The following is a 22,048-nucleotide window of genomic DNA, read 5'->3' as shown; positions in this document are numbered from 1 at the left end:
AGAGAAACAGTGATATAAATATAGAAGACTGCAGGGAATGCCTACTGAATCAAAGGATCTCTGATCCAGAATGTCCTTGTGAAGACAACTATCTCCATTTTATTCCACGTACGCAGTGAAATTAAGTATTTACAAAAATACAGTATTTCCCATACAATTTGATAAAGCCCTAAGATGTTATTGATGTTTTCCCAGCTGCTTGCTGAACTAATGTAGACAGACTCTTTCAGTTATGGTGTAAAATTATATAAAAACATAAATGCACACTTTAAAATCCAAAATACTTGTGGGGAGGAAAAAAAATATTCATTTGTATTTCTACTATTTTGTAGGTTTGATCCTGATGGAAAAGTTTACAATGAAAAACTGGAAGGAACAAAGGAAAAAAGGAAGGGAGGGAGGGAGGGAGGGGATTGGAGTAGTTAGATAATAATTGTCTTATCTGTCAGTAGGTAGCAACCAAATTTTCAATGGGTAAGTCATACATTATGGGTAAAGACATAGCATGTATAGGTTTTTCTCAGGTATTTATGAGGTTTTTTTATAATATCCTTGCAGACAAGATAAAGAAATCCAAGTTGAATGATAATACAAATAGTTGAACAACAGAGAGTATAGACTAATTTGATAAGAATGTGGATGAAGTTGATAAGAGTGTGAATTTGATAAAACCTTTTGTCCACTTTGAAGGAAGGCACTTTTTCCCAATCAGGATGATGACCTTCACAATATTTTTTTTAAAATCAAAGTCTCAAATGAGACAGAATATAGCGGATTAACTAATATCACAATCAGGCTAATACAGGTCTTGTCTACACCTTGTATTCCCAGGGTACATTTCTGTGTCTTCCTTAAAGTTAAAAATGATTTTATTCAGGGGCTGGCCCCGTGGCCGAGTGGTTAAGTTCGCACGCTCCGCTGCAGGCGGCCCAGTGTTTCGTTGGTTCGAATCCTGGGTGCGGACATGGCACTGCTCATCAAACCACGCTGAGGCAGCGTCCCACATACCACAACTAGAAGAATCCACAACGAAGAATATACAACTATGTACTGGGGGGTGTTGGGGAGAAAAAGGAAATAATAAAATCTTAAAAAAAAAAAATGATTTTATTCATCTTACTTTGTCCCTGGTGCCAAGCACATGTCAACCATATAGCGGATATTGGAAAGATGAAATGGAAAAGGAAGGGAGAAAGGGAGGGAAGGAGGAAGGCAGCAAGAAGGGAGGGAGGGAGGGAAGAAGGATGGAAGAAAGGGCAAAAGAGAAAAGGGATCTCATCTGCCGTCTATGATTATTAGTCAATTTTTCAGACTTCCCTTTAATTCTGTCACTGATAGTGATAAAGTTTACCACTGCAACTCAAGAATATTTTATTTGTAGATGCCCGAATGAATTAGAGGCACTATCTGCATGATACAATAATAATTTCCTCTGTTTTTATGGCTCACCAAAAACTTAAATCTAGTGAACTCAGTGGTGAAATATGAAACCCTCCATCATTCAACCCAGCAAATAATATTTCAAGAAGCAAAAATAAGATTAGCAAAACCTCCTGGAAATTTATGTTTTCCACAGTACTTCATCAGTAGCAGAATATTTTCAATCCTGTTTGGAGTGTAATTTACAAAGAAACAGGGAGATACGGTCAAAGTATTAAAATCAAGATAATTAGCTGCTCTGGTCCCTCTTCAGACCTCCAGCTGTGTCAAACAGTTGAACTCTAATGGATTATTAATTACAATGCCCTCTGCATATTAAGTGACACCACAGAAATATTTTCATAGCAAAAGGCTTGTTTGTAAAAAAGCCTGCAGTATCTTGATGATGTGGTCATATTCAGCAAGAAAGAGAATTTGTCTATCTCTAATGACTTAATATTTGGATAAGGAATAAGAATAAATGTGGGCATAAAGAAGACAGAATTAAAGATATCCCTGAGAGATACAGAAGGACTTGAAACAACACAGGAACAGAAAGGAGTGATTTTGTCATCCCAGTGCAGTCAACAGAGTTGCCCTTCCTTTGTCCTCTACAAGCTCACCATCCAGCTGAGTATCAGAAGCAATGAAGGACAACGTGAAGCTTCAAACTCCCAGTAGAATTAAGGACCCTACCTCACTGGCAGATGGATGGTTTGAAAGACCTATTTACCAGTGTTTGATATTTTTTCTAATAGTTAATCTAAGCATCTTTTTTTTATGGTGGAGATTATATCTTCTAGCATCAGTTTTAAAGAACTGAAGCGAACATCATTACTTCCTGGAGCCTTTTTTTTTTTTGAGGAAGATTAGCCCTGAGCTAACATCCACTGCCAATCCTCCTCTTTTTGCTAAGGAGGATTGGCCCTGAGCTAACTTCTGGGCCTGTCTTCCTCTATTTAATGTGTAGGATGCCTGCTACAGCATGGCCTGATAAGCAGTGCATAGGTCCACAACTGGATCCAAATCAGCGAACCCTGGGCCACCGAAGCATAGCATGCAAACTTAACCACACCGCCACGAGGCCAGCCTCTCAGAGCCTTTTAATGAGAAAAGACGTGTCAGTTGTAGAATTTGAATAGGAGGGCTTCCACATAACTTCAGGGGATTTCATAGATTCCCAGTTATGAGGTCATCTTCTTGGAGAAATTGAGAAGCCAGGAAACAGTCCCTGTGTGAAACAGAGATGTTGTCAGTCAAAGGACTGAGCTGTATCAGTGCTGGAGGCTATCATAAAATTAGAGATTTTCCGGGGCTGGCCCTGTGGCCGAGTGGTTAAGTTCACGCGCTCCACTGCAGACGGCCCAGTGTTTCGTTGGTTCGAGTCCTGGGCGCGGATGTGGCACTGCTCATCAAACCACGCTGAGGCAGCATCCCACATGCCACAACTAGAAGGACCCACAACGAAGAATATACAACTACCTACCAGGGGACTTTGGGGAGAAAAAGGAAAAAAATAAAATCTTTAAAAAAAAAAAAGAAATGGAATTAAAAAAAAATTAGAAATTTTTCTAATCCCTAAGGAGGTCTGTGGATGTCATCAGAATATATTTGCCTAGGTCTTAATCTTTCTGGGATTCTTTTTGATGACACGTTCCTTGGCTTGAGCGCCATGTTGATCTGGTGTTTTTGGAGCACCTTATCTTGGACTCAGGTGTGGAGGTATTGCAAAAGACGTCTTTTCAATGAATTTCAAGGTTTGGATTTATGATCCAGAGCAGTGGTTCTTAACAGGGACGATTTTACTCCCCAGGGGATATTTGGCAATAACAGGAGACATTTTTGGTTGTCACAATTGGGGGATTGGATTAAATGTAAATTAAAATAAAAACAAGATATTTTCACCAAAAAGAAAAAAATGGGGGAGTTGGTCCTGACATCTAAAGAAAGAGGCCAGGGATGATGCTAAACATCCTATAATGTACTGTATAGCCCCCCAAGACAAAGAATGATCTGACCCCAAATATCAATAGCACCAAAGTTGAGAAACCCTGATATAGAATTGGCATTCCCATTGGAGAGGGGTAATTTTTCTTTTTTTATATTATATTTTGGTATATTTATTATTGTGGTCAGGGTTTCTTGTCGGGGTAGGATTTAGGATGATGAAGCCAAACAAACTTGGCTGCCTCTGGAGAGTTATTTCTTGCTTTGTAAGATGGCAGTGATGTACTTCTGTCAGAGAACGGAATTGCAGTAATGACTCATGATAATGAGCACTGGGTGGGAAGGATTAAGTTCCTGATGTATAACTCATGTGCTTAAAAGGGTAACTATGTAATACAATACATCATGGTAATTTACCACGGGGCACTTGTATACATCCAAAACTCGTACCATGAAAATAAGACTCTTTAGGCATATTTTGTGTTTCAAATGAGATCACTCAGGTTGACGCCACTACAAAATTGCTCTATCTTTGAATGGATGCAAGAGGAAAGAGGACAGCTTTTGGCAATGAGTTAATTTAGAAGATTGGCATTCTTTATCAACAAAATTGTTATTAATAAAATAAAAACAAATGATATTATTACATCATATTAATTAATTTAAAATAATGAAATATATTTCTAAATGTTTATAAACAAAGAAAAGATACTTATGTTGCCTAGGTCACAATTCCTTGTGGCCCAAGAGTTAGTTTATAAAATTAAGCCAAGTTGTTTGATGTGGAAAGGTGCAGACAGACATCATTTTGGAATATATTTTTCTTACTTAAACTTAAATGTCTCCCCTTCACTTTGTAAATGAAAGACCAGGAGTCATCCTGTGGACTGACCTGAATCAATTTTCCACAAGCACATATTATGGTAGCAAGGATGGATTTGGTCACTGAGGCACACAGTCTTCCATAGCCTAATCTTAAGTCAGTTAAGATCCTGAAAAGGACCCATGAGTACTGAACGTGAAGTGTGTGAATACACGTTAACCTGAATGTCAGCTGCCTGCTCCAGATATGGTCCCAATAACCAGCCAATAAGATTATGACCACATGGCATATCTTCCCAAGGAGCTTCTCCTAAGCTTTGGACTTAGATAGAATGTAAATCCAGTGTGGCTTCATTTACCTGGTATATAAATCCTGCCACATGCATCCCAGGAAATCGAGCTCTTCAGGGGCTCCCTGTGTACACAGGGTCATTTTCACAGGTCTGTATTAATGGTTTGCCCTATGCTCAGTTCACTTGCTACTTTTTCATGAACAAGAGCATCAGCAGCAATGAACAGCTGATTCTCTCCAGTTCTGCTTTCATTTGATATTTGGAAATGACACAACTAATCCCTTGGGACCAGAAGAACCCTTAGGTTCTTAGATAATTCCAGTTGGGGAGACTCAAGAATGTAATACTAGCCAAGAAAGATTCTGAGATAGCCCTCTAAGATCCTTGCCCCATGGTGTATGCACATTTTCTCCAAGATACTGAATCAAACTTTCGTCTAGGGATCCCTGGGAAGAGATTTTGCAGATGCAATTAAAGTCCCAAATCCACTGACCTTGAGATAAAGAGATTATGCAGTTGCACATGACCTAATCACCTGAGCCTTTCAAAGCAGAGAGTTTTCTCTGGCTGGTGGCAGAAGAGAAAATCAAAGACTTAAAGGATGACCAGCATTAGATGTGCTGTTGCTGGCTTGAAGATGGAGGAGATCACATGAGAAGGAATGTGGGTTTCCTTTAGGAGCTGAGAGAGGTCCCCATATGATGGCCAGACAGCAGAAAAACAGGGACCACAGTCCCCCAACTATAAAGAACTGAATTCTGCCAACAGCAAGAATGAGCTTGGATGCAGATGTATTTCCCCAGAGCCTCTGGCTGAGAATTCAGTCTAGCCAATGCCTTGACTTCAGCCTTGTGAAAACATGAGCAGAGGACCCAATCATGCCATCCTGGACTTCTGACCTACAAAACCTTGAGCTAATAAATAGATATCGTTTTAAGCTGCTAAGTTTATCGCAATTTGTTGTGCAGCACACGCCTGATGTGACTATCACATACTTCACTCAGTGAATACTTTGGGAAGGATGCCACATAGTTCAGAAATTTCCAAATAGGTAACATAAGCACAAATATCACCAAATTACCAGGAAACTAGATCTCAGTTGACGGTCCAAGTTCATGCAACCAACATCAGTGATTGACTGCTGTTTCTATAGGTTTTCAATTATTTGCAAACACAGAATTTGCTCCTATTGGAACCGGTGTAAGCAAAAATTACCTCGTCTTCTAGAAATGCATGAATGTTTATAGTTTTGCCTTGAGCTCACTCTGATAATCAGAGTGGATGTAGCTGAACGAACTGAAGAGAACTTCATTAGTAATTATTAAGCATTTCGAAGTAAAGTTCCCATGATACAAACAGTGTTCAGTGGACAGAGGCAAAGTTCCAACAGCAACTACTTCCATAAATCAAACAAATCCCATGAGTTGGTGGCGTGGTAATGGAGAAGCTGACGTGAATTACTGCTTAACAGGAATATTGAATCCTTAAATGAACTGTACACTCTCATTTTTAATGGGAGCAGGCAGTAGCCAGGCATAATAAAAATAATTGAAATGAGGGTTTGGATCCATTAATCTACTGAGAAGTGCCTTAAAGAATAAGTGAGGCAGAAAAACAGCCAAATGTATATGACAGCCCCCAATAGATGTCATTCGTGCCTAATGGTCTCAGTGGCCATCAATAAAGAGTGAATAGTATGGATAATGGGAAATAAAAGTTTAAGACAAATTCTTCCCTAGAAGAAGGACAGAATTGAAAATAGAAAGAGTGATCGATGGAGTAAATGTGTCTCCCCATTGCTTCGTTGAAAAAAAATGGAATTTTATATCTACATAGCACATATAATTAATGAAGGGACACAAGTCCTACTGAATGAACAAAACATTTTTTTCTCCCTCCTGCCACTTATGCCATGTGGAACAATACGTGGATCAGTCTTGTGAGAAGCACCCGCTATTGGCACAGATTTTCAGAGTCTTTTTCCTGGCATCTGAAAAGTATGCACCCACCTATCATCGTCATAGTTCTCACAGGCTTCCAGAAGGAGGCATGGTGAGTTTCCTCTCCTGAGAGGCATCGCTAAGAGATGTAAGGGACAGTAGGGCCTCTTATGTTGCCAAATAGGATCCCATGTTGGGTCACTGGGCAGGGTCAATATCTTTTGGAAAAACCCACAAATCAGATCACGAGTTCCATGGTCCCCAATTTACATCAGTGTGATATGTAATAAACTGTAAATAAGTTGGGGGAGGTACATTTACAAGACAAAGTGATAATTTAGTATGGTTACACCACCATCTCCGGATGGAAATGTGTGTCAATATCAAGCTATGCTTTCTGCAATTATTTCTTAAAAGCATACATTTAAGCCATCCCATGACAGTTCTCAGGTAATAAATTGCCAGCAAATCCATTTTTAAAAATGTAGTTCAGGCCCAAAATTCTCACACAGCTTTGAGAAAATGAATCCCAATATAAGTGAAATAATTTGCACGATGGGAAGACAGGTCTAAAATTGCCCAGAGTCTACCCAGCTTATGATGGACTTACCAGAAGGAGAGTAAAATGGAGTCTAGTTTATTGGCGACAGCCACATTGCTCTTTTCTTTGTGAATTCGATGCAAATTTTGATCTCTTGGGATGCACTAGTGAGCTTGAAGTAGCAGCAATTTGTGAAGGGAAGACACTCTCTTTCCCTCATTCTCTCATTTTTTCATGAGTTACTTCTTCGGAGAATGCCTATATGCGGCTGAACCCCAGGCTGAGGGCTGAGTGCTAGTGGCATCATTTCATCTAATGATAAATCCTTACTGAGGGTTTTGATGCACCAGGAACTCCAAACAGAGAAGTTATTTGCATTCTAGTAGGGAAGACACAATATAGACAAACCGCAATGTCATATACTAAATGCAATATGGTATCTGATAATAAAGAATGCTATAATAACATGAAATATGCAAAGTAGCAAGAGCTAAGTCCCTCTTCTCAATAAACTCACAATCTGTTAGGGAAGGTTGACAGCTTGGTCAAAGGTTAGTCTAAAAGCGGTAAAAGATAAACTATATGTGTCATGGGAGCCACAGGAATTCTCCATCAGCTCAAAAGATTTCCTGGAAGAAGAAGTAGCTATTTTATTGATGAATTCTTGGGGGACAGGATTTGAAGTAGGGAAAACACCTAGACACTTAAGTGTGATCAATTTGAGGAAGTATAATAATTTTAATCCTTAAAGCAAATGAAAACATGAAGAGTGTCCATAAGCAAAGCCAGAAAGTGAGCTGAATGCCCATGTGGGCACGACCAAGGAATTTGACCTTCACCCTAACATTCGTAGGAGCCATTGCAAGCTTTCTGTCAGAAAACGTGACCAGCTCATCTCAGTTTTCCCAGGACTCTCCACTTTTATCATTGAACATCCCATGTCCCCAGAACGCCTCAGTCCTGGGCAAACCGGGGTTGGTCACCCTCGGTATGAGAGGACAGCATCTCTCCAGCTCAGAAATGTTTTCTACAAGCAACCTAGACAATAGATTGGGGTCCTGTCACCCAGGATGGCCATGAGGATTCAACTGCAGCAATTGAGGCACTAAAATGTTTGCATCGACACCACGGCAATGATTGTGGGAATGTAAAGGATGGAATGAATTCAAGAGAGACTCAGACAGAGCCAATAGAAATCAGAGGCTAACTCAAATGGCTTGAGAGGTGAGAGAGAAAGGGAAATGTCAAGAATGGTTCTCTGTTTCTGGTTTGTGGGGAAGAGTGGACATTCACCGAGTTCATCAAGAAAGAGAGTAGAGAAATAAACTATTGTTCTTCTAAACATCGGAGCTTCAGGCAGAGGGTAGATACAATAAGATACTTTATAAGGGAATATAAACCCATGGGCAGGACGGAGGGGCAAGAGGAGTGAGGCAAAAACAATGCAAAGCACTTCAACACGTGCCTGTGATTCACCATATTGTTTGATCAGGGGACTGGTTGAATAATTTGCTGCTCTGTTTCCAGTACTGAGTTCCCTGTTGTTTACAGACACTCAATAAACTCACATTGATGTTGTGTGTGAGCATCTGCTCCACATGCACTTTCTCTGGTTCCATGCACTAGGGCTCTGCAACTTTTTAAAGTGAATTAAAACTCCCAATGCATCCTCCAAGTTGTAACAGGTATAGAAAGAAGAAAACTAGGTGAAGAAATTAGAAGAGAAGAAGTGGGGAGAAAAGTCTTTCTCAGATCATGTGTTACCTTGGACAACAGGAAAAGCAAGTCATGATTAGGGGTCCTTTCTCAAACTTGGGAAGATTCCTGGGAGTGACATTCTTCCACATGCAGGGTTAAATAACACCCTTAAATGTAAATTACCTTACAATGGAAATGACTTGCATCAGTCATGTTCATTGTAGCAACCAACCAAAAACAACTCTGGCTAATTTAAGCTGAAAAGTAATGAATGAAAATAATATAGAGCAGGGTTTCTTAATCTCAGCCCTATTGACATTTGGGTTAGGTAATTCTTTATTGAGAGAGGCTGTCCTGTGCATTGTGGGATGCTGGGCAACATCCCTGATCTTTACCTACTTGATACCAGTCGTATCCTCCTACCCCAAGTTGTGACCATCAAAAATGTCTCCAGACCTTGCCAAATGTCCCCTGGGGGGACAAAAGCACCTCCAGATGAGAACTACTGATATAGAGTGAGTCAAAGAATTGCCATAAAAGGGGAGAACAATAAAAAGAAGTATGTAGCTGAGCCAGAGCCAAAATCAGCACTAGAACCATCTGTTTATGACAGTACTCTGGAAGCCAACGTTGGTTGCTAAATGCCATGGGCTGCCCTTGGATCTTGCCACTGCCCTCCTTCCATCCTAGCCCTACAGCTGTAGTTGCCCTTGGCCACCTCCATCATGGCCAGTCAAGATTCTCCATAATCCCTCCTCTCAGAGAAATCCTGCGACTGAACAAAATGTTGGAGAATATATCATAGTAGAATGCTTGAGGGATAGAGAGTTAAGGCATTTAACTCAACGTCAATAGTCAGTGTATGAGTGTGTGGGTGGCAGGAAGATGGGCAAGGAAGCAGGAATGTCTGACACGAAGGTCCACCAATGGGAGAAAGAAACACACACACACAAACAAATTCTACAAACTTGCTCAGATAATTTTTTCTTCCTAGAGTCATAAAATCTGAAAATTTTTAATTCAGAAGGCTCCAGCACGACTTCATATGGAGAAACAATCACCTTTGGCTCTTCACGGGTGGACACTTTTTGCTGGGCATCCAAACGTGAGGCAAAGCTCTTTACACTTTCTCGTTCCTGTGCACCCATCACAAGGCTCTACCCTAGAAATTTGAGTCTCCCTTCTTCCAATCTTTTTCCTTCCAATCCCTTGATGATTCAGTCGAGCTATTCTCAACTTCCCATGAGTCTATATTTTTCTAATCTCAGGACTCTTCCTTTTTCACACCAAGTGGATTAAAGCGCTGACAACTGGGAGAATTTTCCTTCTCTGCTGTCCTTCAAGGCCACTCTTGGGTAAGAACCTAATGCAGCTGATGTCCATTTTTGCCTTGCACCAAGATGATCCATCCAGAAAATGAGCTTGAGCTTTTCCCTCCCTTGTCAGTGAATTATACAGTACCCCTACCCCAAATGACCACGTGCCATGAGCTGAGGGATAAGCATTTACGCAATGGTGATAGGTGACATGGGGTCTGGACTACTCCCCCATGCAGCTCACTTGTGCCATCTGGTCCTGTTCATATACAAACCCAAGAATCTCAATTCTGTCTAAGAATGCATTATTGTAGGTTCATCTGACACTGTGAGTCTATGAGTCTGACAGATTCCAGCTTTTGATGAACAGTCTGCACATGTGGTCATTTGAAGCCCAATAATGAGGTACCTTGTCTCTATCAAGGCCCACTACAACATTAAGAGTTGTTTTGTGAATGGTGTTATGGGCTGAAATGTGCCCCCTGCCCCAAAATTCATATCTTGAAACCCTAGCCCCCAGTACCTCAGAATGGGACTGTATTTGGAGACAGGGTCTTACAGAAGTAATTAAGCTAAAATGAGGTCACTAGGGTGAGCCTTAATCCAATCTGACTGGCATCCATGTAAGAAGAGGAGATGAGGACACAGACTCACACAGAGGAAAGACCACATGAGGAAACAGAGAGAGGTGGCATCTAAAAGCCAAGGCAGGAGAAACCAGCCCTGCCCACACCTTGATCTCAGATTCCAGCCTCTATAACTGTAAGAAATAAATTTCTGTTGTTTAAGGCACCCTTACTCAAGAACTCCAGATACCCATGCTGTGATTCTCCCACTGGGGCTTGCCACAAACTCAGCATGGCATCTTTTCCCTTCACCAATACCTCCAACACCATTTACTTATTGTTTGCTCGAAGTGGCCAGGTTGCTTCTTGCCTCATTGCCTGAGCCCATGGCTTACATCATTGCATCATCTGCACTGGGATCCCATAAACTGGCCACCTTCTGTGTCTCCTAGTGACACATGAGCCAAGCCTAGTATTCCAAGGCATGAAATGTATTGCTTCCAGAATCTAAAGAGGCCTTCCAAGCATTGTGCTACCTGGTACATGTTGACATATGCAGATGAAACAATTTGTCTGCTACTTCGGATGGACATCCTGGTATATACCTGACCACTGGACCTCTGAAAATGTTTCAGACAGGGCAGATCCCTGTCGAATCTTTACAGGATTATCTCCCACCCTCCATAGCACATGTCTTACCAAAGTTCCCCGCATGCTGGACACCTCTTGCTCATCCAGCCTAATCAACCTCCTATCGTGAGCATAATGGTTCAATGTGATGTTCAGATGGTGTGGTAGTTGATTTTATGTGCCAATTTGACTAGATCGGGGGACGTTCAGAGAGCTGGTTAAACATTATTTCTGGGTGTGTCCCTGAGGATGTTACTGGATGAGATTAGCATTTGAATGAGTGGACTCCGTAAAGTGAAACACCCTCCCCAATGTGGGTGGGCCTCACCCAATCTACTGAGGGCCTGGATAGAAAGAAAGGCAGAAGAAGGAGGAATTTGCCCTTTTTCCAGCCTCTCTCCTTGCGCTGGAACATCTTGTCTCCTGCCCTCGGACGGGGGTTTACACCATCAGCTCTACTAATTCTCGGGCCCTTGAACTCGGGGGAACCACACTCTTGGCTTCCCTGGGTCCCCAACTAGCAGACGGCAGATCATGGACCGCCTCAGCCTTCATAATTGTGGAAGCCAATTCTTCATAATAAATCTCCTTTTATATTCCTATTTGTGCTGTTTTCTTTGGAGAACCCTGACAAATACAGATGGTCCAGATTTTTTTTTCTTTTTCATGACAGAGAGTCTTCCTGGGGACCCCATCAGCTCTTCAATCAACAGTTTCCAGATCTCAAAAACAAGTGTAGGTCTGGAAGCTGGGAAGGGCCCGTGACTCTTGGGGAAAGGAGTAGCTGCTCCCAGCCTCTTCATTATCCATCATGGTTCATTCTGCTGGTACAGGCTGAGCACTGCCCTCATTAGATGCTCAGGTGTTTTGCCCCACAGACATCTCCATACCTCTCTGTGGGTCAGATCCCCCTAGGCTGACATTCTTCAATATATGTGGTCCCCTCACTACAGGCAAATAACGATGTCCACAGTGTCTCTAAAACTTCAAGTTCTATCAGCACACCAGTATCTGTCACTATTTCTTCTCCCCTCTGTGCAGGAGGCCACTATTTGACTGTAAAGTGATGCTGGAGTCCTCTCACCATCTCATTGCTATGTTCTTGGTAAATGATGCTTCTTGTTCTCCTCACTATGGAACATAAGCATCAAGCAAGTCTTCCATTCCAGCACACCCACTTCTCTGAGCACACAGAGAAACATACAGAGCAATTCTGGCATTTCAACTTTGTTCAACTTGCACCAATGTTCTTTCCATGAATCCAGTGGGCATCCTAATAAGAAGTCATACCATCTTCTTGGGTACTGGCCAGGGTGTTAATCTTGGATCTCAAAAGAACACTCTAAAATCAACAAACTCTTGTCCAGGGTTATGTTCCATTTGCTATGTTCCATTTTGTGGGTCAAACCCCCAAGAATCCACTCTTACAAGTATGCTCCTGGCTGGACAGCTCACATTGACTCCATGGCACAGCTTCTAGGAAGAGCCTTCCCTCCCCTATCAGAGGCAATACCATCCCTGCTGGGATATGCTGAGACGTAACACTAACTATCAGCCTGAAGTCACAAGGAGCGGAGGAGATCCAGCCTGAGGAGGTGCCTGTTGCCTTGCAGGGGAGAGATATCTGCATGGTCTTCTATCACGGGGGACTTCTAGCTCTATAGGGGAATAGGATCTTTCTACAGGCTCAGAAGTTTCAGGAGAGTCTGAGTACTCAAAATTATTGGAGGCATTCACCCAAATGTCTCTATCTCATGTTTTAGAGTCCCAGATTTTCACAGCAAACAGCTTGACCTTGGTTTTAGAGATGGTCGTTAACTGGGCATTTAACCTTCCTTGAAGTTCAGCCAGTTGGACTCTTGGGTCCTAGAGTCGCTCCTGGTTTCTCTGCCTTCTAGTTGAGATGAGAGCTCCTTTGTTTGCCACCTAGCAGCATCTCTGACTTTCACATTTGGCTTCCAATTGGCTGTTCGTCCCTTCAGTTGTTCCTTATTCTTCTATAGCAGATTAATGCTGCTTAGCAATACCCGTGAAATGCCATCTTGCCATAGCTACCATTTCCTCGACGCCTCTAAAACACCAGATGGATCACTCTCGTGGAAGCACTCCCTTCCGACAGTACACCATCAGAAGTCACCATCAGCAAACATTTTCACACCTGGACCATATCTTTGCACCAGGCACTGCCTGTTTTCAATGCTTGTGAAAGGAAACATGATCAGGCAGAGAGAGAAGCCGAACTGTGAAACAGGTCTAACAAATCTTCCTCAACCTAGCACTGATCTCTGAAGCGAGCACTGCCCAACATTGAGTTGAGCCAAAGTGCCCAATCCTTTACAGCCCAGACTCCATCACTGGACATAGGCTGCCTCTAGGAACGACAGAACCTCAGGAAAAGTAACCCTCCACAACTGAGGCCAACCCTGGACAGCAAGTTCTTCCATGAGGAGGAATCTGGGTGGTCCACTACAGGAGGTATTGTGTATTTTTCATTTGGAAAACTAATATACAGCTCAGTCCCTGTTCACGGGCATTCCTTAAATGAATGAGTTAAGCATATGAGCAAACAAAGTTATAAACACTGTACGGGAGTGTTATTTTCAGAATTATAGTACTGTGTTAGTGATTGTTTTTCTTTGTTTCTATAAAGTTTTACAGGCAGTTAACCTGAGTATTGTTGTGTAGTTCAATTTGTTCCACTCTCTAGTCTCATTGTGACTCATTAAATATTGTGCTTGGAGTAAAAGCTCACCCACAAAAGTGTGTTGAAGTTAATTCAGGGAACTGTCGGTAAAAGAAAAAACACATAGTGCGTTGTTAAGGCACTCTGTTTAACAAATATTCACATCACTGAGGATTCACCCTTGCATTTACTTTCGCTCTCCTGGAAATGAATAGAGCATCGTACATTGCTAATCCCTTTAGATGTCACATGCCCTTGAGCATTTGTGGCTCATTTAGTTACTTCAGTGGCTTGAACATCCATCACTGAAATCTTTATTAAGCACACAAACAATTAATAGAATCATGCAAACAAATAAAATCTGTACTCATTTTAAGTTCATTTTCCTTCAAACAAAGGCCATTAGAGTCTTCTCAAAAATATCTGAAACCAGATTTTTTAGCTTAAGAGTAGTGTGATCTTTGATAACTAAGATACACTCTGAGTTTAACCCCAGGGTCCTGAAAATAGATATTTCTCTGTCTAGCACATCAGTTGCTGAGGCCTCAACAAACCAATGGGTGTGAGTGCACTTGGTAAATTTTCGCAGCTAACAAAATGTGAGGACTCTGGAAACCCAGATCTGGAATTCTAGTTCACAGTCCTTTTAGGAACTGAATCTTAACGTTTTCCCCTGGTTTTGATTTAGGTCATGATTTCGTGGCTCTTACTCACACCCTCTGGATTAGCCTACCCATAGCCAGGAGCCTTATAATGAGTAGTCAGTGGGAAACTCATACGGTAGGCAACTAAACATGCGCTCAACAAACTGCTCCGGCACCTTCCCAAGAGCAAGCTGGAGCCCTGTGTAACTGAGGCTGTATCATTTTATACGTGTGTGTGTGATAGTTAATCTTATGTGTCAACTTGACTGGGCCACAAGGCACCCAGATTGAGCATTATTTCTGGGTGTGTCTGTGAGGGTGTTTCCAGGTGAGATTAGCATTTGAATTGGTATAATCAAGTAAAGCAGACTGTCCTCCCCAATGTGGGTGGGCCTCATCTAATCAGCTGAGGGGCTGGATAGAACAAAAGTCAAAAGAATGAGGAATTTTCTCCTTTTATCTCTGCCTCACTGTTTGAGCTGGGACATCTCATCTCATCTTCTCCTGTCCTCAGACTGGGATTTATACCATCTGCTCTCCTGGTCCTCAGGTTTTTAGACTCAGACTGAATTATGGCATTGGCTTTCCTGGGTCTCCAGCTTGCAGATGGCAGGTCATAGGACGTCTCAGCTTCAATAATCACATGTATCTCCTATTGGCTCTGTTTCTCTGGCGAACCCTGAGAAAGACCATATATATTCAGATATATATAATCACCAAATTGCTAAGGGATGTGTACAAATTGCAGAAAGCAAAAAGACAACTCCATGTCTAAGAAAATACATCATCTCTTAATACTTCCCATCAATGTGATCTGGCAGATTAAAACTACTCTTTGACATGTTCCAATCCACACCGATGGCAGGTGAGAGGTCATTTTTTATCCTATTCCAAGGTCCACTTCTCAGTACCCCTTAACTCTTTGCTGTTCTCATGAGTTTTCAGTAAAGAACCTTTATCTCTTCCAGGATTGCAGAAAATTACTGCAGGAATACATGTTTATACCCTTTTTCAATTTCTTATCTAGCAGGAACTTTCAACTTGCCTTATATTTGTGAAAGGCCCCTATTATTTCTTCTCTTTTTAGTTCTGAGTAAATTCTTCATGTTTGCAATGCTGGTGTACAACTCCAGGCAGTACATTGTTTACATACACATCTTGTATTACATATCTCCTAGTATTGAAACAGCAGGAATGAGAAAACATGCCTTCTAGAGAAGAAAGATTATACCTTAGCCAGTTATCTAGTGACCTCCGTGTAATGCACATAATCAACTGCAGGCACAAGACAGAAAGAAGAGTGAGCGGTCAAAAAAAAATCTGCCACAAGCCTGTGAATTTTACCCTAGATACAAGGGGCCATCACCCTCACACATTTATCAGGCAATTATGAGTAAAATCAGAAAGATTAGAAGCTGTGGCCAGGAGGTTGACAGCAGTGAAAATTAACGGCTAAGAACAGAAAGAGCAGGAACAGAGAACATAGTCACCCAAAGAATTATTAACACAAAGAGGTGGTCTGGAAGCATTCAGAGTTTCTGAAAGAGCCCTCCACAGCACAGGTGGCACCGAGAACATTGCTGCACAGATGCCTACTTCAATTCCTCTAACATTGTAATAACGACCATGAACTGAAACAGGCTAAACAATGTTTCTCCATTCTTTTTAAGAATGCAGAAAAGGAAGGACACTTTGAGAGCTTGGAAGAGCTCCCAATGGCCAAATATGGGACAACTGGAGCAACAAAAATGATGATAGCAATGGATTATACCCATAAAAAATGTAATATCCACAAGCCCATACTGATATAAATAACTGGATAAATAAATCAATGAGGGAGAAGGGCCAGCTCTTCCTTACAGTAAAAATCCAGTTGATAAATGTAGAAGGAATGATGGAACGAGAAAATCACAATAACTATCACAGGCTAGAGTTATCCATAGAGGCTAAAATAAGCGATCAACAGTATGTTGAGAAATGGGATATTTGCGTAACCCCAAAGTATCTAGCCACAAATACCTATTAGGGGAATAGAGGAAAATCGGTAACTTTGCAATGGCAAAACCACCTTATCCGAGTGATCAAAGTTAATATCATTAATAATGAATAATGAGATATAACAACACCATTGATGATATGATGCTCTGAGAAGGACCCAACATCACTTCCATAGTGTCCCAGCCAAAAATGCATGACCTTAATCTAATCTAATGTGCAAACATCCGATAAACACAAATTGAGGGGCATTCTACAATATAACTGGCTTGTACCCTTCAAAAATATCAAAGTCATAAAAGACAAAGAAATCACAGTGGGAGTAGACCAAGAAGGCAGGACAAGTAAATGTGATGTGAGATCCTGGATTGGACATTGAGACAGAAAGACAACATCAGTGGGACAGTCAGAGAAGTATGGACACCTGCAGATTAGTTCACAGTGTTATAGCAATGTCCATTTCCTGCTTTCAATAATTTTCCCATGGTTAAGACACAGACAAATGAAAGGAATATAAGAATTCTCTGTGCTATTTTTTATAAGTGAAAATTATTTCAAAGTGAAAAAGTTAGACAGTAAAATAGTACACAAATACATATGAACAAAAATAATAATAAGTGCAGAGAAGGAAGCAATGCATTTTCAAAATATTCATGGAATCTCTGAGCATTTTTGTATAAAATCAGAAAGAAGATTAGGAGCTATGGCTAGGAGGCTGACAGTAGTGAAAATTAATGTTTAAGAGCAGAAAAAGGAGGAAGAGGGAAAATAGTCACCCCAAAGAATTATTAAAGCAAAGAAGTCCAGAAGTATTCAGGGTATGCTGGGACCATCCTCCAATAAATGTTGTTGGTATTGTTTTTAAGATAAATGAAAAATTGTTTGGGGCCTAATAATGTCCAGCTAATGCTATTATATATTCATGCCATCCATGGATATTCATGCCCTATTCATTTTCTAGAAGATGGCTCAATTTTACAATTTAGTTTGGGTTATTCCCTACTTTGCTAGAAATAGCAGTCAAAATCCTAAACATACTGCTCTGTCCAATGCAAGCTGTGTTTAATTCATGAACTCTTTCCTATTAAACCCTCATCATACTACGTTACACACTTAGGACTCACTTATCTTATTCCATTTCAGTATCTTGGGATAAAAGTAATATGTGGGATCTTCCAAATGCCAGTCCATCCATGGGCTCCCCAAAGGCATCCTTCATGAGCCGTCTCATCCTCAGAATGTTTTAGAGCCCTTGGGTGGGGGAATGTTTCTCGTAGAGGAGAATGGGTACCAGAGAGTTCCATAAGACCCTCTGGTCCATACCACAGCACCTCATTAACTACCATCAAATCTCTTGCTTAAAGAAGCATTTCCTTTCCAAAGGTTACATCAAGGGCAATGTCCTGGGTCACCACCACAATCTCTCCCACAGAGAGAGAATGGGACTTTGGCTCTAGAACTTTCTTTCATCCCAAGCAGCAGTCGAGGTGGCATTAGCCTAGGGCAAAAAGAGGGGGTTTCCAGGGACTAATGTTTGGCAAGCTATATGCTAGAATAAACAATTCTAGGTGCCCCCAGAATCTATTTCAGCAAGTATTTTTCCCTTTGTGATGATTTTCTCAACACCAACAGTATGCTCAAGGGAACCCACAACAAGAAAACCGTCCTTAGCCAACTGGCAAGTGATAAGGGGCATCTTTCATTCAAAGGGCTTGAGAAGAAAAAGGACATTGTAGAAGGACAACCATCAATCCTGCACCAATAGGTAGGCTTCCTACTTTTGCTTCTTCCATTAACTTTTTCATTGTTCCAACTTGGCCTGGGCTCATTGAAGTAGTTGGGAGTTGAGGAAAGTGAGGAAGAACAGAAGAAAACCTTCTCCAGTGGAGAAGATGGAGAAAGAGAGACCATCACACTTATCAAATGTCAATCCTTTGCTCTGCAGGGAGGTGGGATCCAGACTTTCATGGTGGATGCACAGCAAGTTTTGGGGATTGTGCTGGACACTGCAAAATGTGTGGAGCAAGGTCTCTAATATATGCAATTTCGTAATACTGCTTCCCAACCAGAGCAGGCTGCAAATGAGTTTCACAGTATCCCACTTGATTCCTCACTAATTTCCCAGAAATTGTACTAATTGTGATAAACATCTTCATACCCTCTGCAGAATGTGTGAATAAAGCAATCTATGTTGATAGCGCTGTTATTCCGTGTTGCCGTGTGAACGTGTAAATGCTTCAACTTCAGGAGCACGAGTAGCCAAACTTTACTCTGTTGTATTTCTCTGTTTTAATCACATACAGAAAGCAGGGCCATATGCCGTGGAAATGCTCTGTTCTCTAAGTTGGCAGCCTACCCGGTTGCCATTCAGGATTAAAAGATCTAAATGCTGCTGGAAATTGAATTGGCTCCTCCACACTCAACCCAAAGCTGGCAAATTCCGAATGTTCGAAGGGTAATCACACATCATTTTCTACCATCCTAATTTTCCAGTGGCCTATAGTAACTTGAGAGCTGATAGAGAAAGATAGATACCCTACATTTCCAGGTACCACAATATTACTGAGAGGGTACTGAAAGAAGTATGTCTCAATAAAGAAAACTAGGATGCAGAAAGAATAAAGATGTTCCTTCTGTGCCACGTAATAGCTCAGGAGTCAATTCCACAGAAGCAGCTGGGACTATTTCTCACCCTTAAATCCAAGAGAGCTTATGTTTTGATGTCATCAGAACCAAAGGGTGCCACCTGCTTCCTGAAAGTGCTAAACACAGGGAAAGCTCTGAGGTAGAAAGAGAATGGAAATTACGCACTGAAATTTGATAGTGAAGATACCAAGAATAAAATTCTGTACATACTATTCTTAGTGTGGGTTCCCACAGAAGCACACCCTGAGAAAAGGATTCTGGAAGAAATTGTTTTTTGAGATGGGAGCCCAGGAGAGGCCAGTAGGCTCGTGTATTAATTTCCTAGAGCTGCTGTAACAAATGACCACAAAATTAGCAGCTCGAAACAACAAGAATTTATGCTCTCACGGTTGTAGAGGCAAAAAGTCTGAGATCGAGGTGTCGCAGGGCCACACTCCCTCCAGAGGCGCTAGGGGAGGGTCCTTCCTGCCTCTTCCAGCTTCTGGGGGCTCTGGGCATCCCTTGGCTTGTGGCTGCATCCCTCCCACCTCTGCCTCCAGCTTCATGTGACTTCTCTGTGTCTGTGTTTCTCCTCTTCCGTCTCTTATAAGGATCCTTGTCATTGGACTTGGGCCACTATACTAGAGTAAGACCTCATCTTAACTAATTGCATCTGCAAAGACCTCATTTCTGAATACAGTCACATTCGGAGGTTCTGGTTGGACACAAATTTTGAAGGACACAATTCCACCCACAAGAAAGAGTAAGGAATATATTTCTTATGATCAGTCACCATCAATAATGTTTGAAAGCCACAACTCAAAATGCCATTTTTGGGCTCATGAAAGTCTGTTTTATCAAGACTGTATCATTACACATTGTCCTCCAGGTCTCTAGTGGAGATGTTTTCCCTCTAGTTTTCTGAAGATAAATTAGTAAATTTAATGGATTTTCCATCTCCCCTTGCTATATTCTCATCCTTCTCCCCAAAGTCATGGTCCTCACAAAAACAGTGAATAGATGGGGCTGGCCCCGTGGCCGAGTGGTTAAGTTCGCGCGCTCTGCTGCAGGCGGCCCAGTGTTTCGTTGGTTCGAATCCTGGGCGCGGACATGGCACTGCTCATCAAGCCACGCTGAGGCAGCGTCCCACATGCCACAACTAGAAGGACCCACAACAAAGAATATACAACTATGTACCGGGGGGCTTTGGGGAGAAAAAGGAAAAAAATAAAATCTTTAACAAACAAACAAACAAACAAAAAAACAGTGAATAGATAACGCTTTCTCTCCAAGCATATATTTATTCTGTGACTGTATCTATACCTTCCAACATTAAGATAAGACGATCATGGTGCTGGTTCATGAAAGACACAATTAGACCAGTTGCTCTCTCTCTGATGTCTTTTATGGGGGAAGAAGCAGAGAAACACATCCTCAAGTGCTGGTGGAAAGTGGATCCCTTGAATTTCCTATGCCTCTACCCACATGACACTAAGAAGATAAATAGCCCAATAAGAAGAAACCAGATTGGTTGCTTGGCGTCCTCCAACATCCAACAGCTGGCTGCTTGATCGAATTGTTTGCATTTGATCTACTCACCCTTAGTAGTGCCTCATCAAGACCATTTGCAAATAGCAAGTCAATAGAAAAGGGCCTTGATGCAGAAACTCTTGAGTACATAGAGCTTCTATCAACCATCTCTGAAACATGTGAGCATCGGGACTGCGTGCTAGGGGGTTATCTTGCATAGGTTTCATCATCTTGCTTTGTCTTCAACTTCTTCCATCGTGCTTACAGAGCTAGGACACATAGCACTGGAAATAAACTTGTTCTCTTCACCATGGGTCTAGAGTTGGGATGAGAAAAAAAATGAGTACGTAGATTCCTCCTGGGTTACTCATTTACCCACCCATCCACTTACTAAACAAATTTGTGCCACCTACTATAAAGTGAAAAGATGTGATGAGGTCTCCTGAAGGCTTATCAGTTGATATCGGGCTGGATGTATTCCCAACTTACTAAAGCAAACTGAAAACGGCAAAGATTAAGAGCATTCCTTAGCATTAGAGAGACAGTAGTCAGTGGGGAAACTACCTCCCAGAAGAAGCTGGCTCCCGCAAAGGCCGTATCCTCCATCGCCCCAGGCTGCGCGCTACAATCACCCATGTGTCGGGCAGTTCACATAAAATATCCTACTCACTCCTTACAATAACCCATGAAGCTGCTTTATTATTTCTATTTTCAAAATAAGTAATTAAGGCTCAAAAATTTTTGAGTAACATCCTCACGATCACATGAACCGAGAGGCAAGCCAAGGTTATCTGAGTCTGAACTGTAACATATTTTACTGCATGAAATTGCATGCAATATCATTTTTCAAGCCAAATTTTAATTCATCTACTTATCTAATTTTTGATCCCCAAATAACTCCCTATACCCCTTTTCCAGGTGGCACATATCTATGCCACTTTCTTCACTAATAGCTATTTTCTCAGGGATAAAAAGTATTGTTAATTATAAAGTAAAATTAAAAGGGAACTATTCCATGGGAAAACATCATAAATTGAAACATTAATAAAGATAAAATTAAAGTAACTTTTAATTAACTCCTCAGGAGCATCTGCGGTTCCATGACTCTTCATTAATATAAATAATTGTTGTGTGTATTTGGATACCTATTTTAATGTTGAAAATTTACCCAGAAAGATAAGTGCTTATCCTTTTTAAAAACTTAAAAACTATGTAAACTTATTAGATATTCTAGGCTACTAGTAATTTTGTTATTGCCATAAATTGGTCTTCAATTACCTGCCTCACTCTGTTCTGTGTCTAAATAACCATCTATCTATGAGTCTCTTCATTAAGTTATTTATTCGGGAAAGGATTCAGAATAGATGAAATTAAAAGAAAAAAGCTTATTTGCTGCATT

At 41.3% G+C, this 22,048-nt stretch overlaps 1 protein-coding gene across 1 annotated transcript in view; it reads right to left on the bottom strand.

Moving 5' to 3' along the window:
• Positions 1-22,048, bottom strand: part of LOC106845887 (uncharacterized) — a 369,420-nt gene that overhangs the window by 109,130 nt on the left and 238,242 nt on the right. The window lies entirely within an intron of this gene.

This window comes from Equus asinus, chromosome X, assembly GCF_041296235.1.
Source record: "Equus asinus isolate D_3611 breed Donkey chromosome X, EquAss-T2T_v2, whole genome shotgun sequence".
NCBI lineage: Eukaryota > Metazoa > Chordata > Mammalia > Perissodactyla > Equidae > Equus > Equus asinus.
Note: the sequence above shows the minus strand (reverse complement) of the source record. Positions and strands in the feature narration are given on the sequence as shown.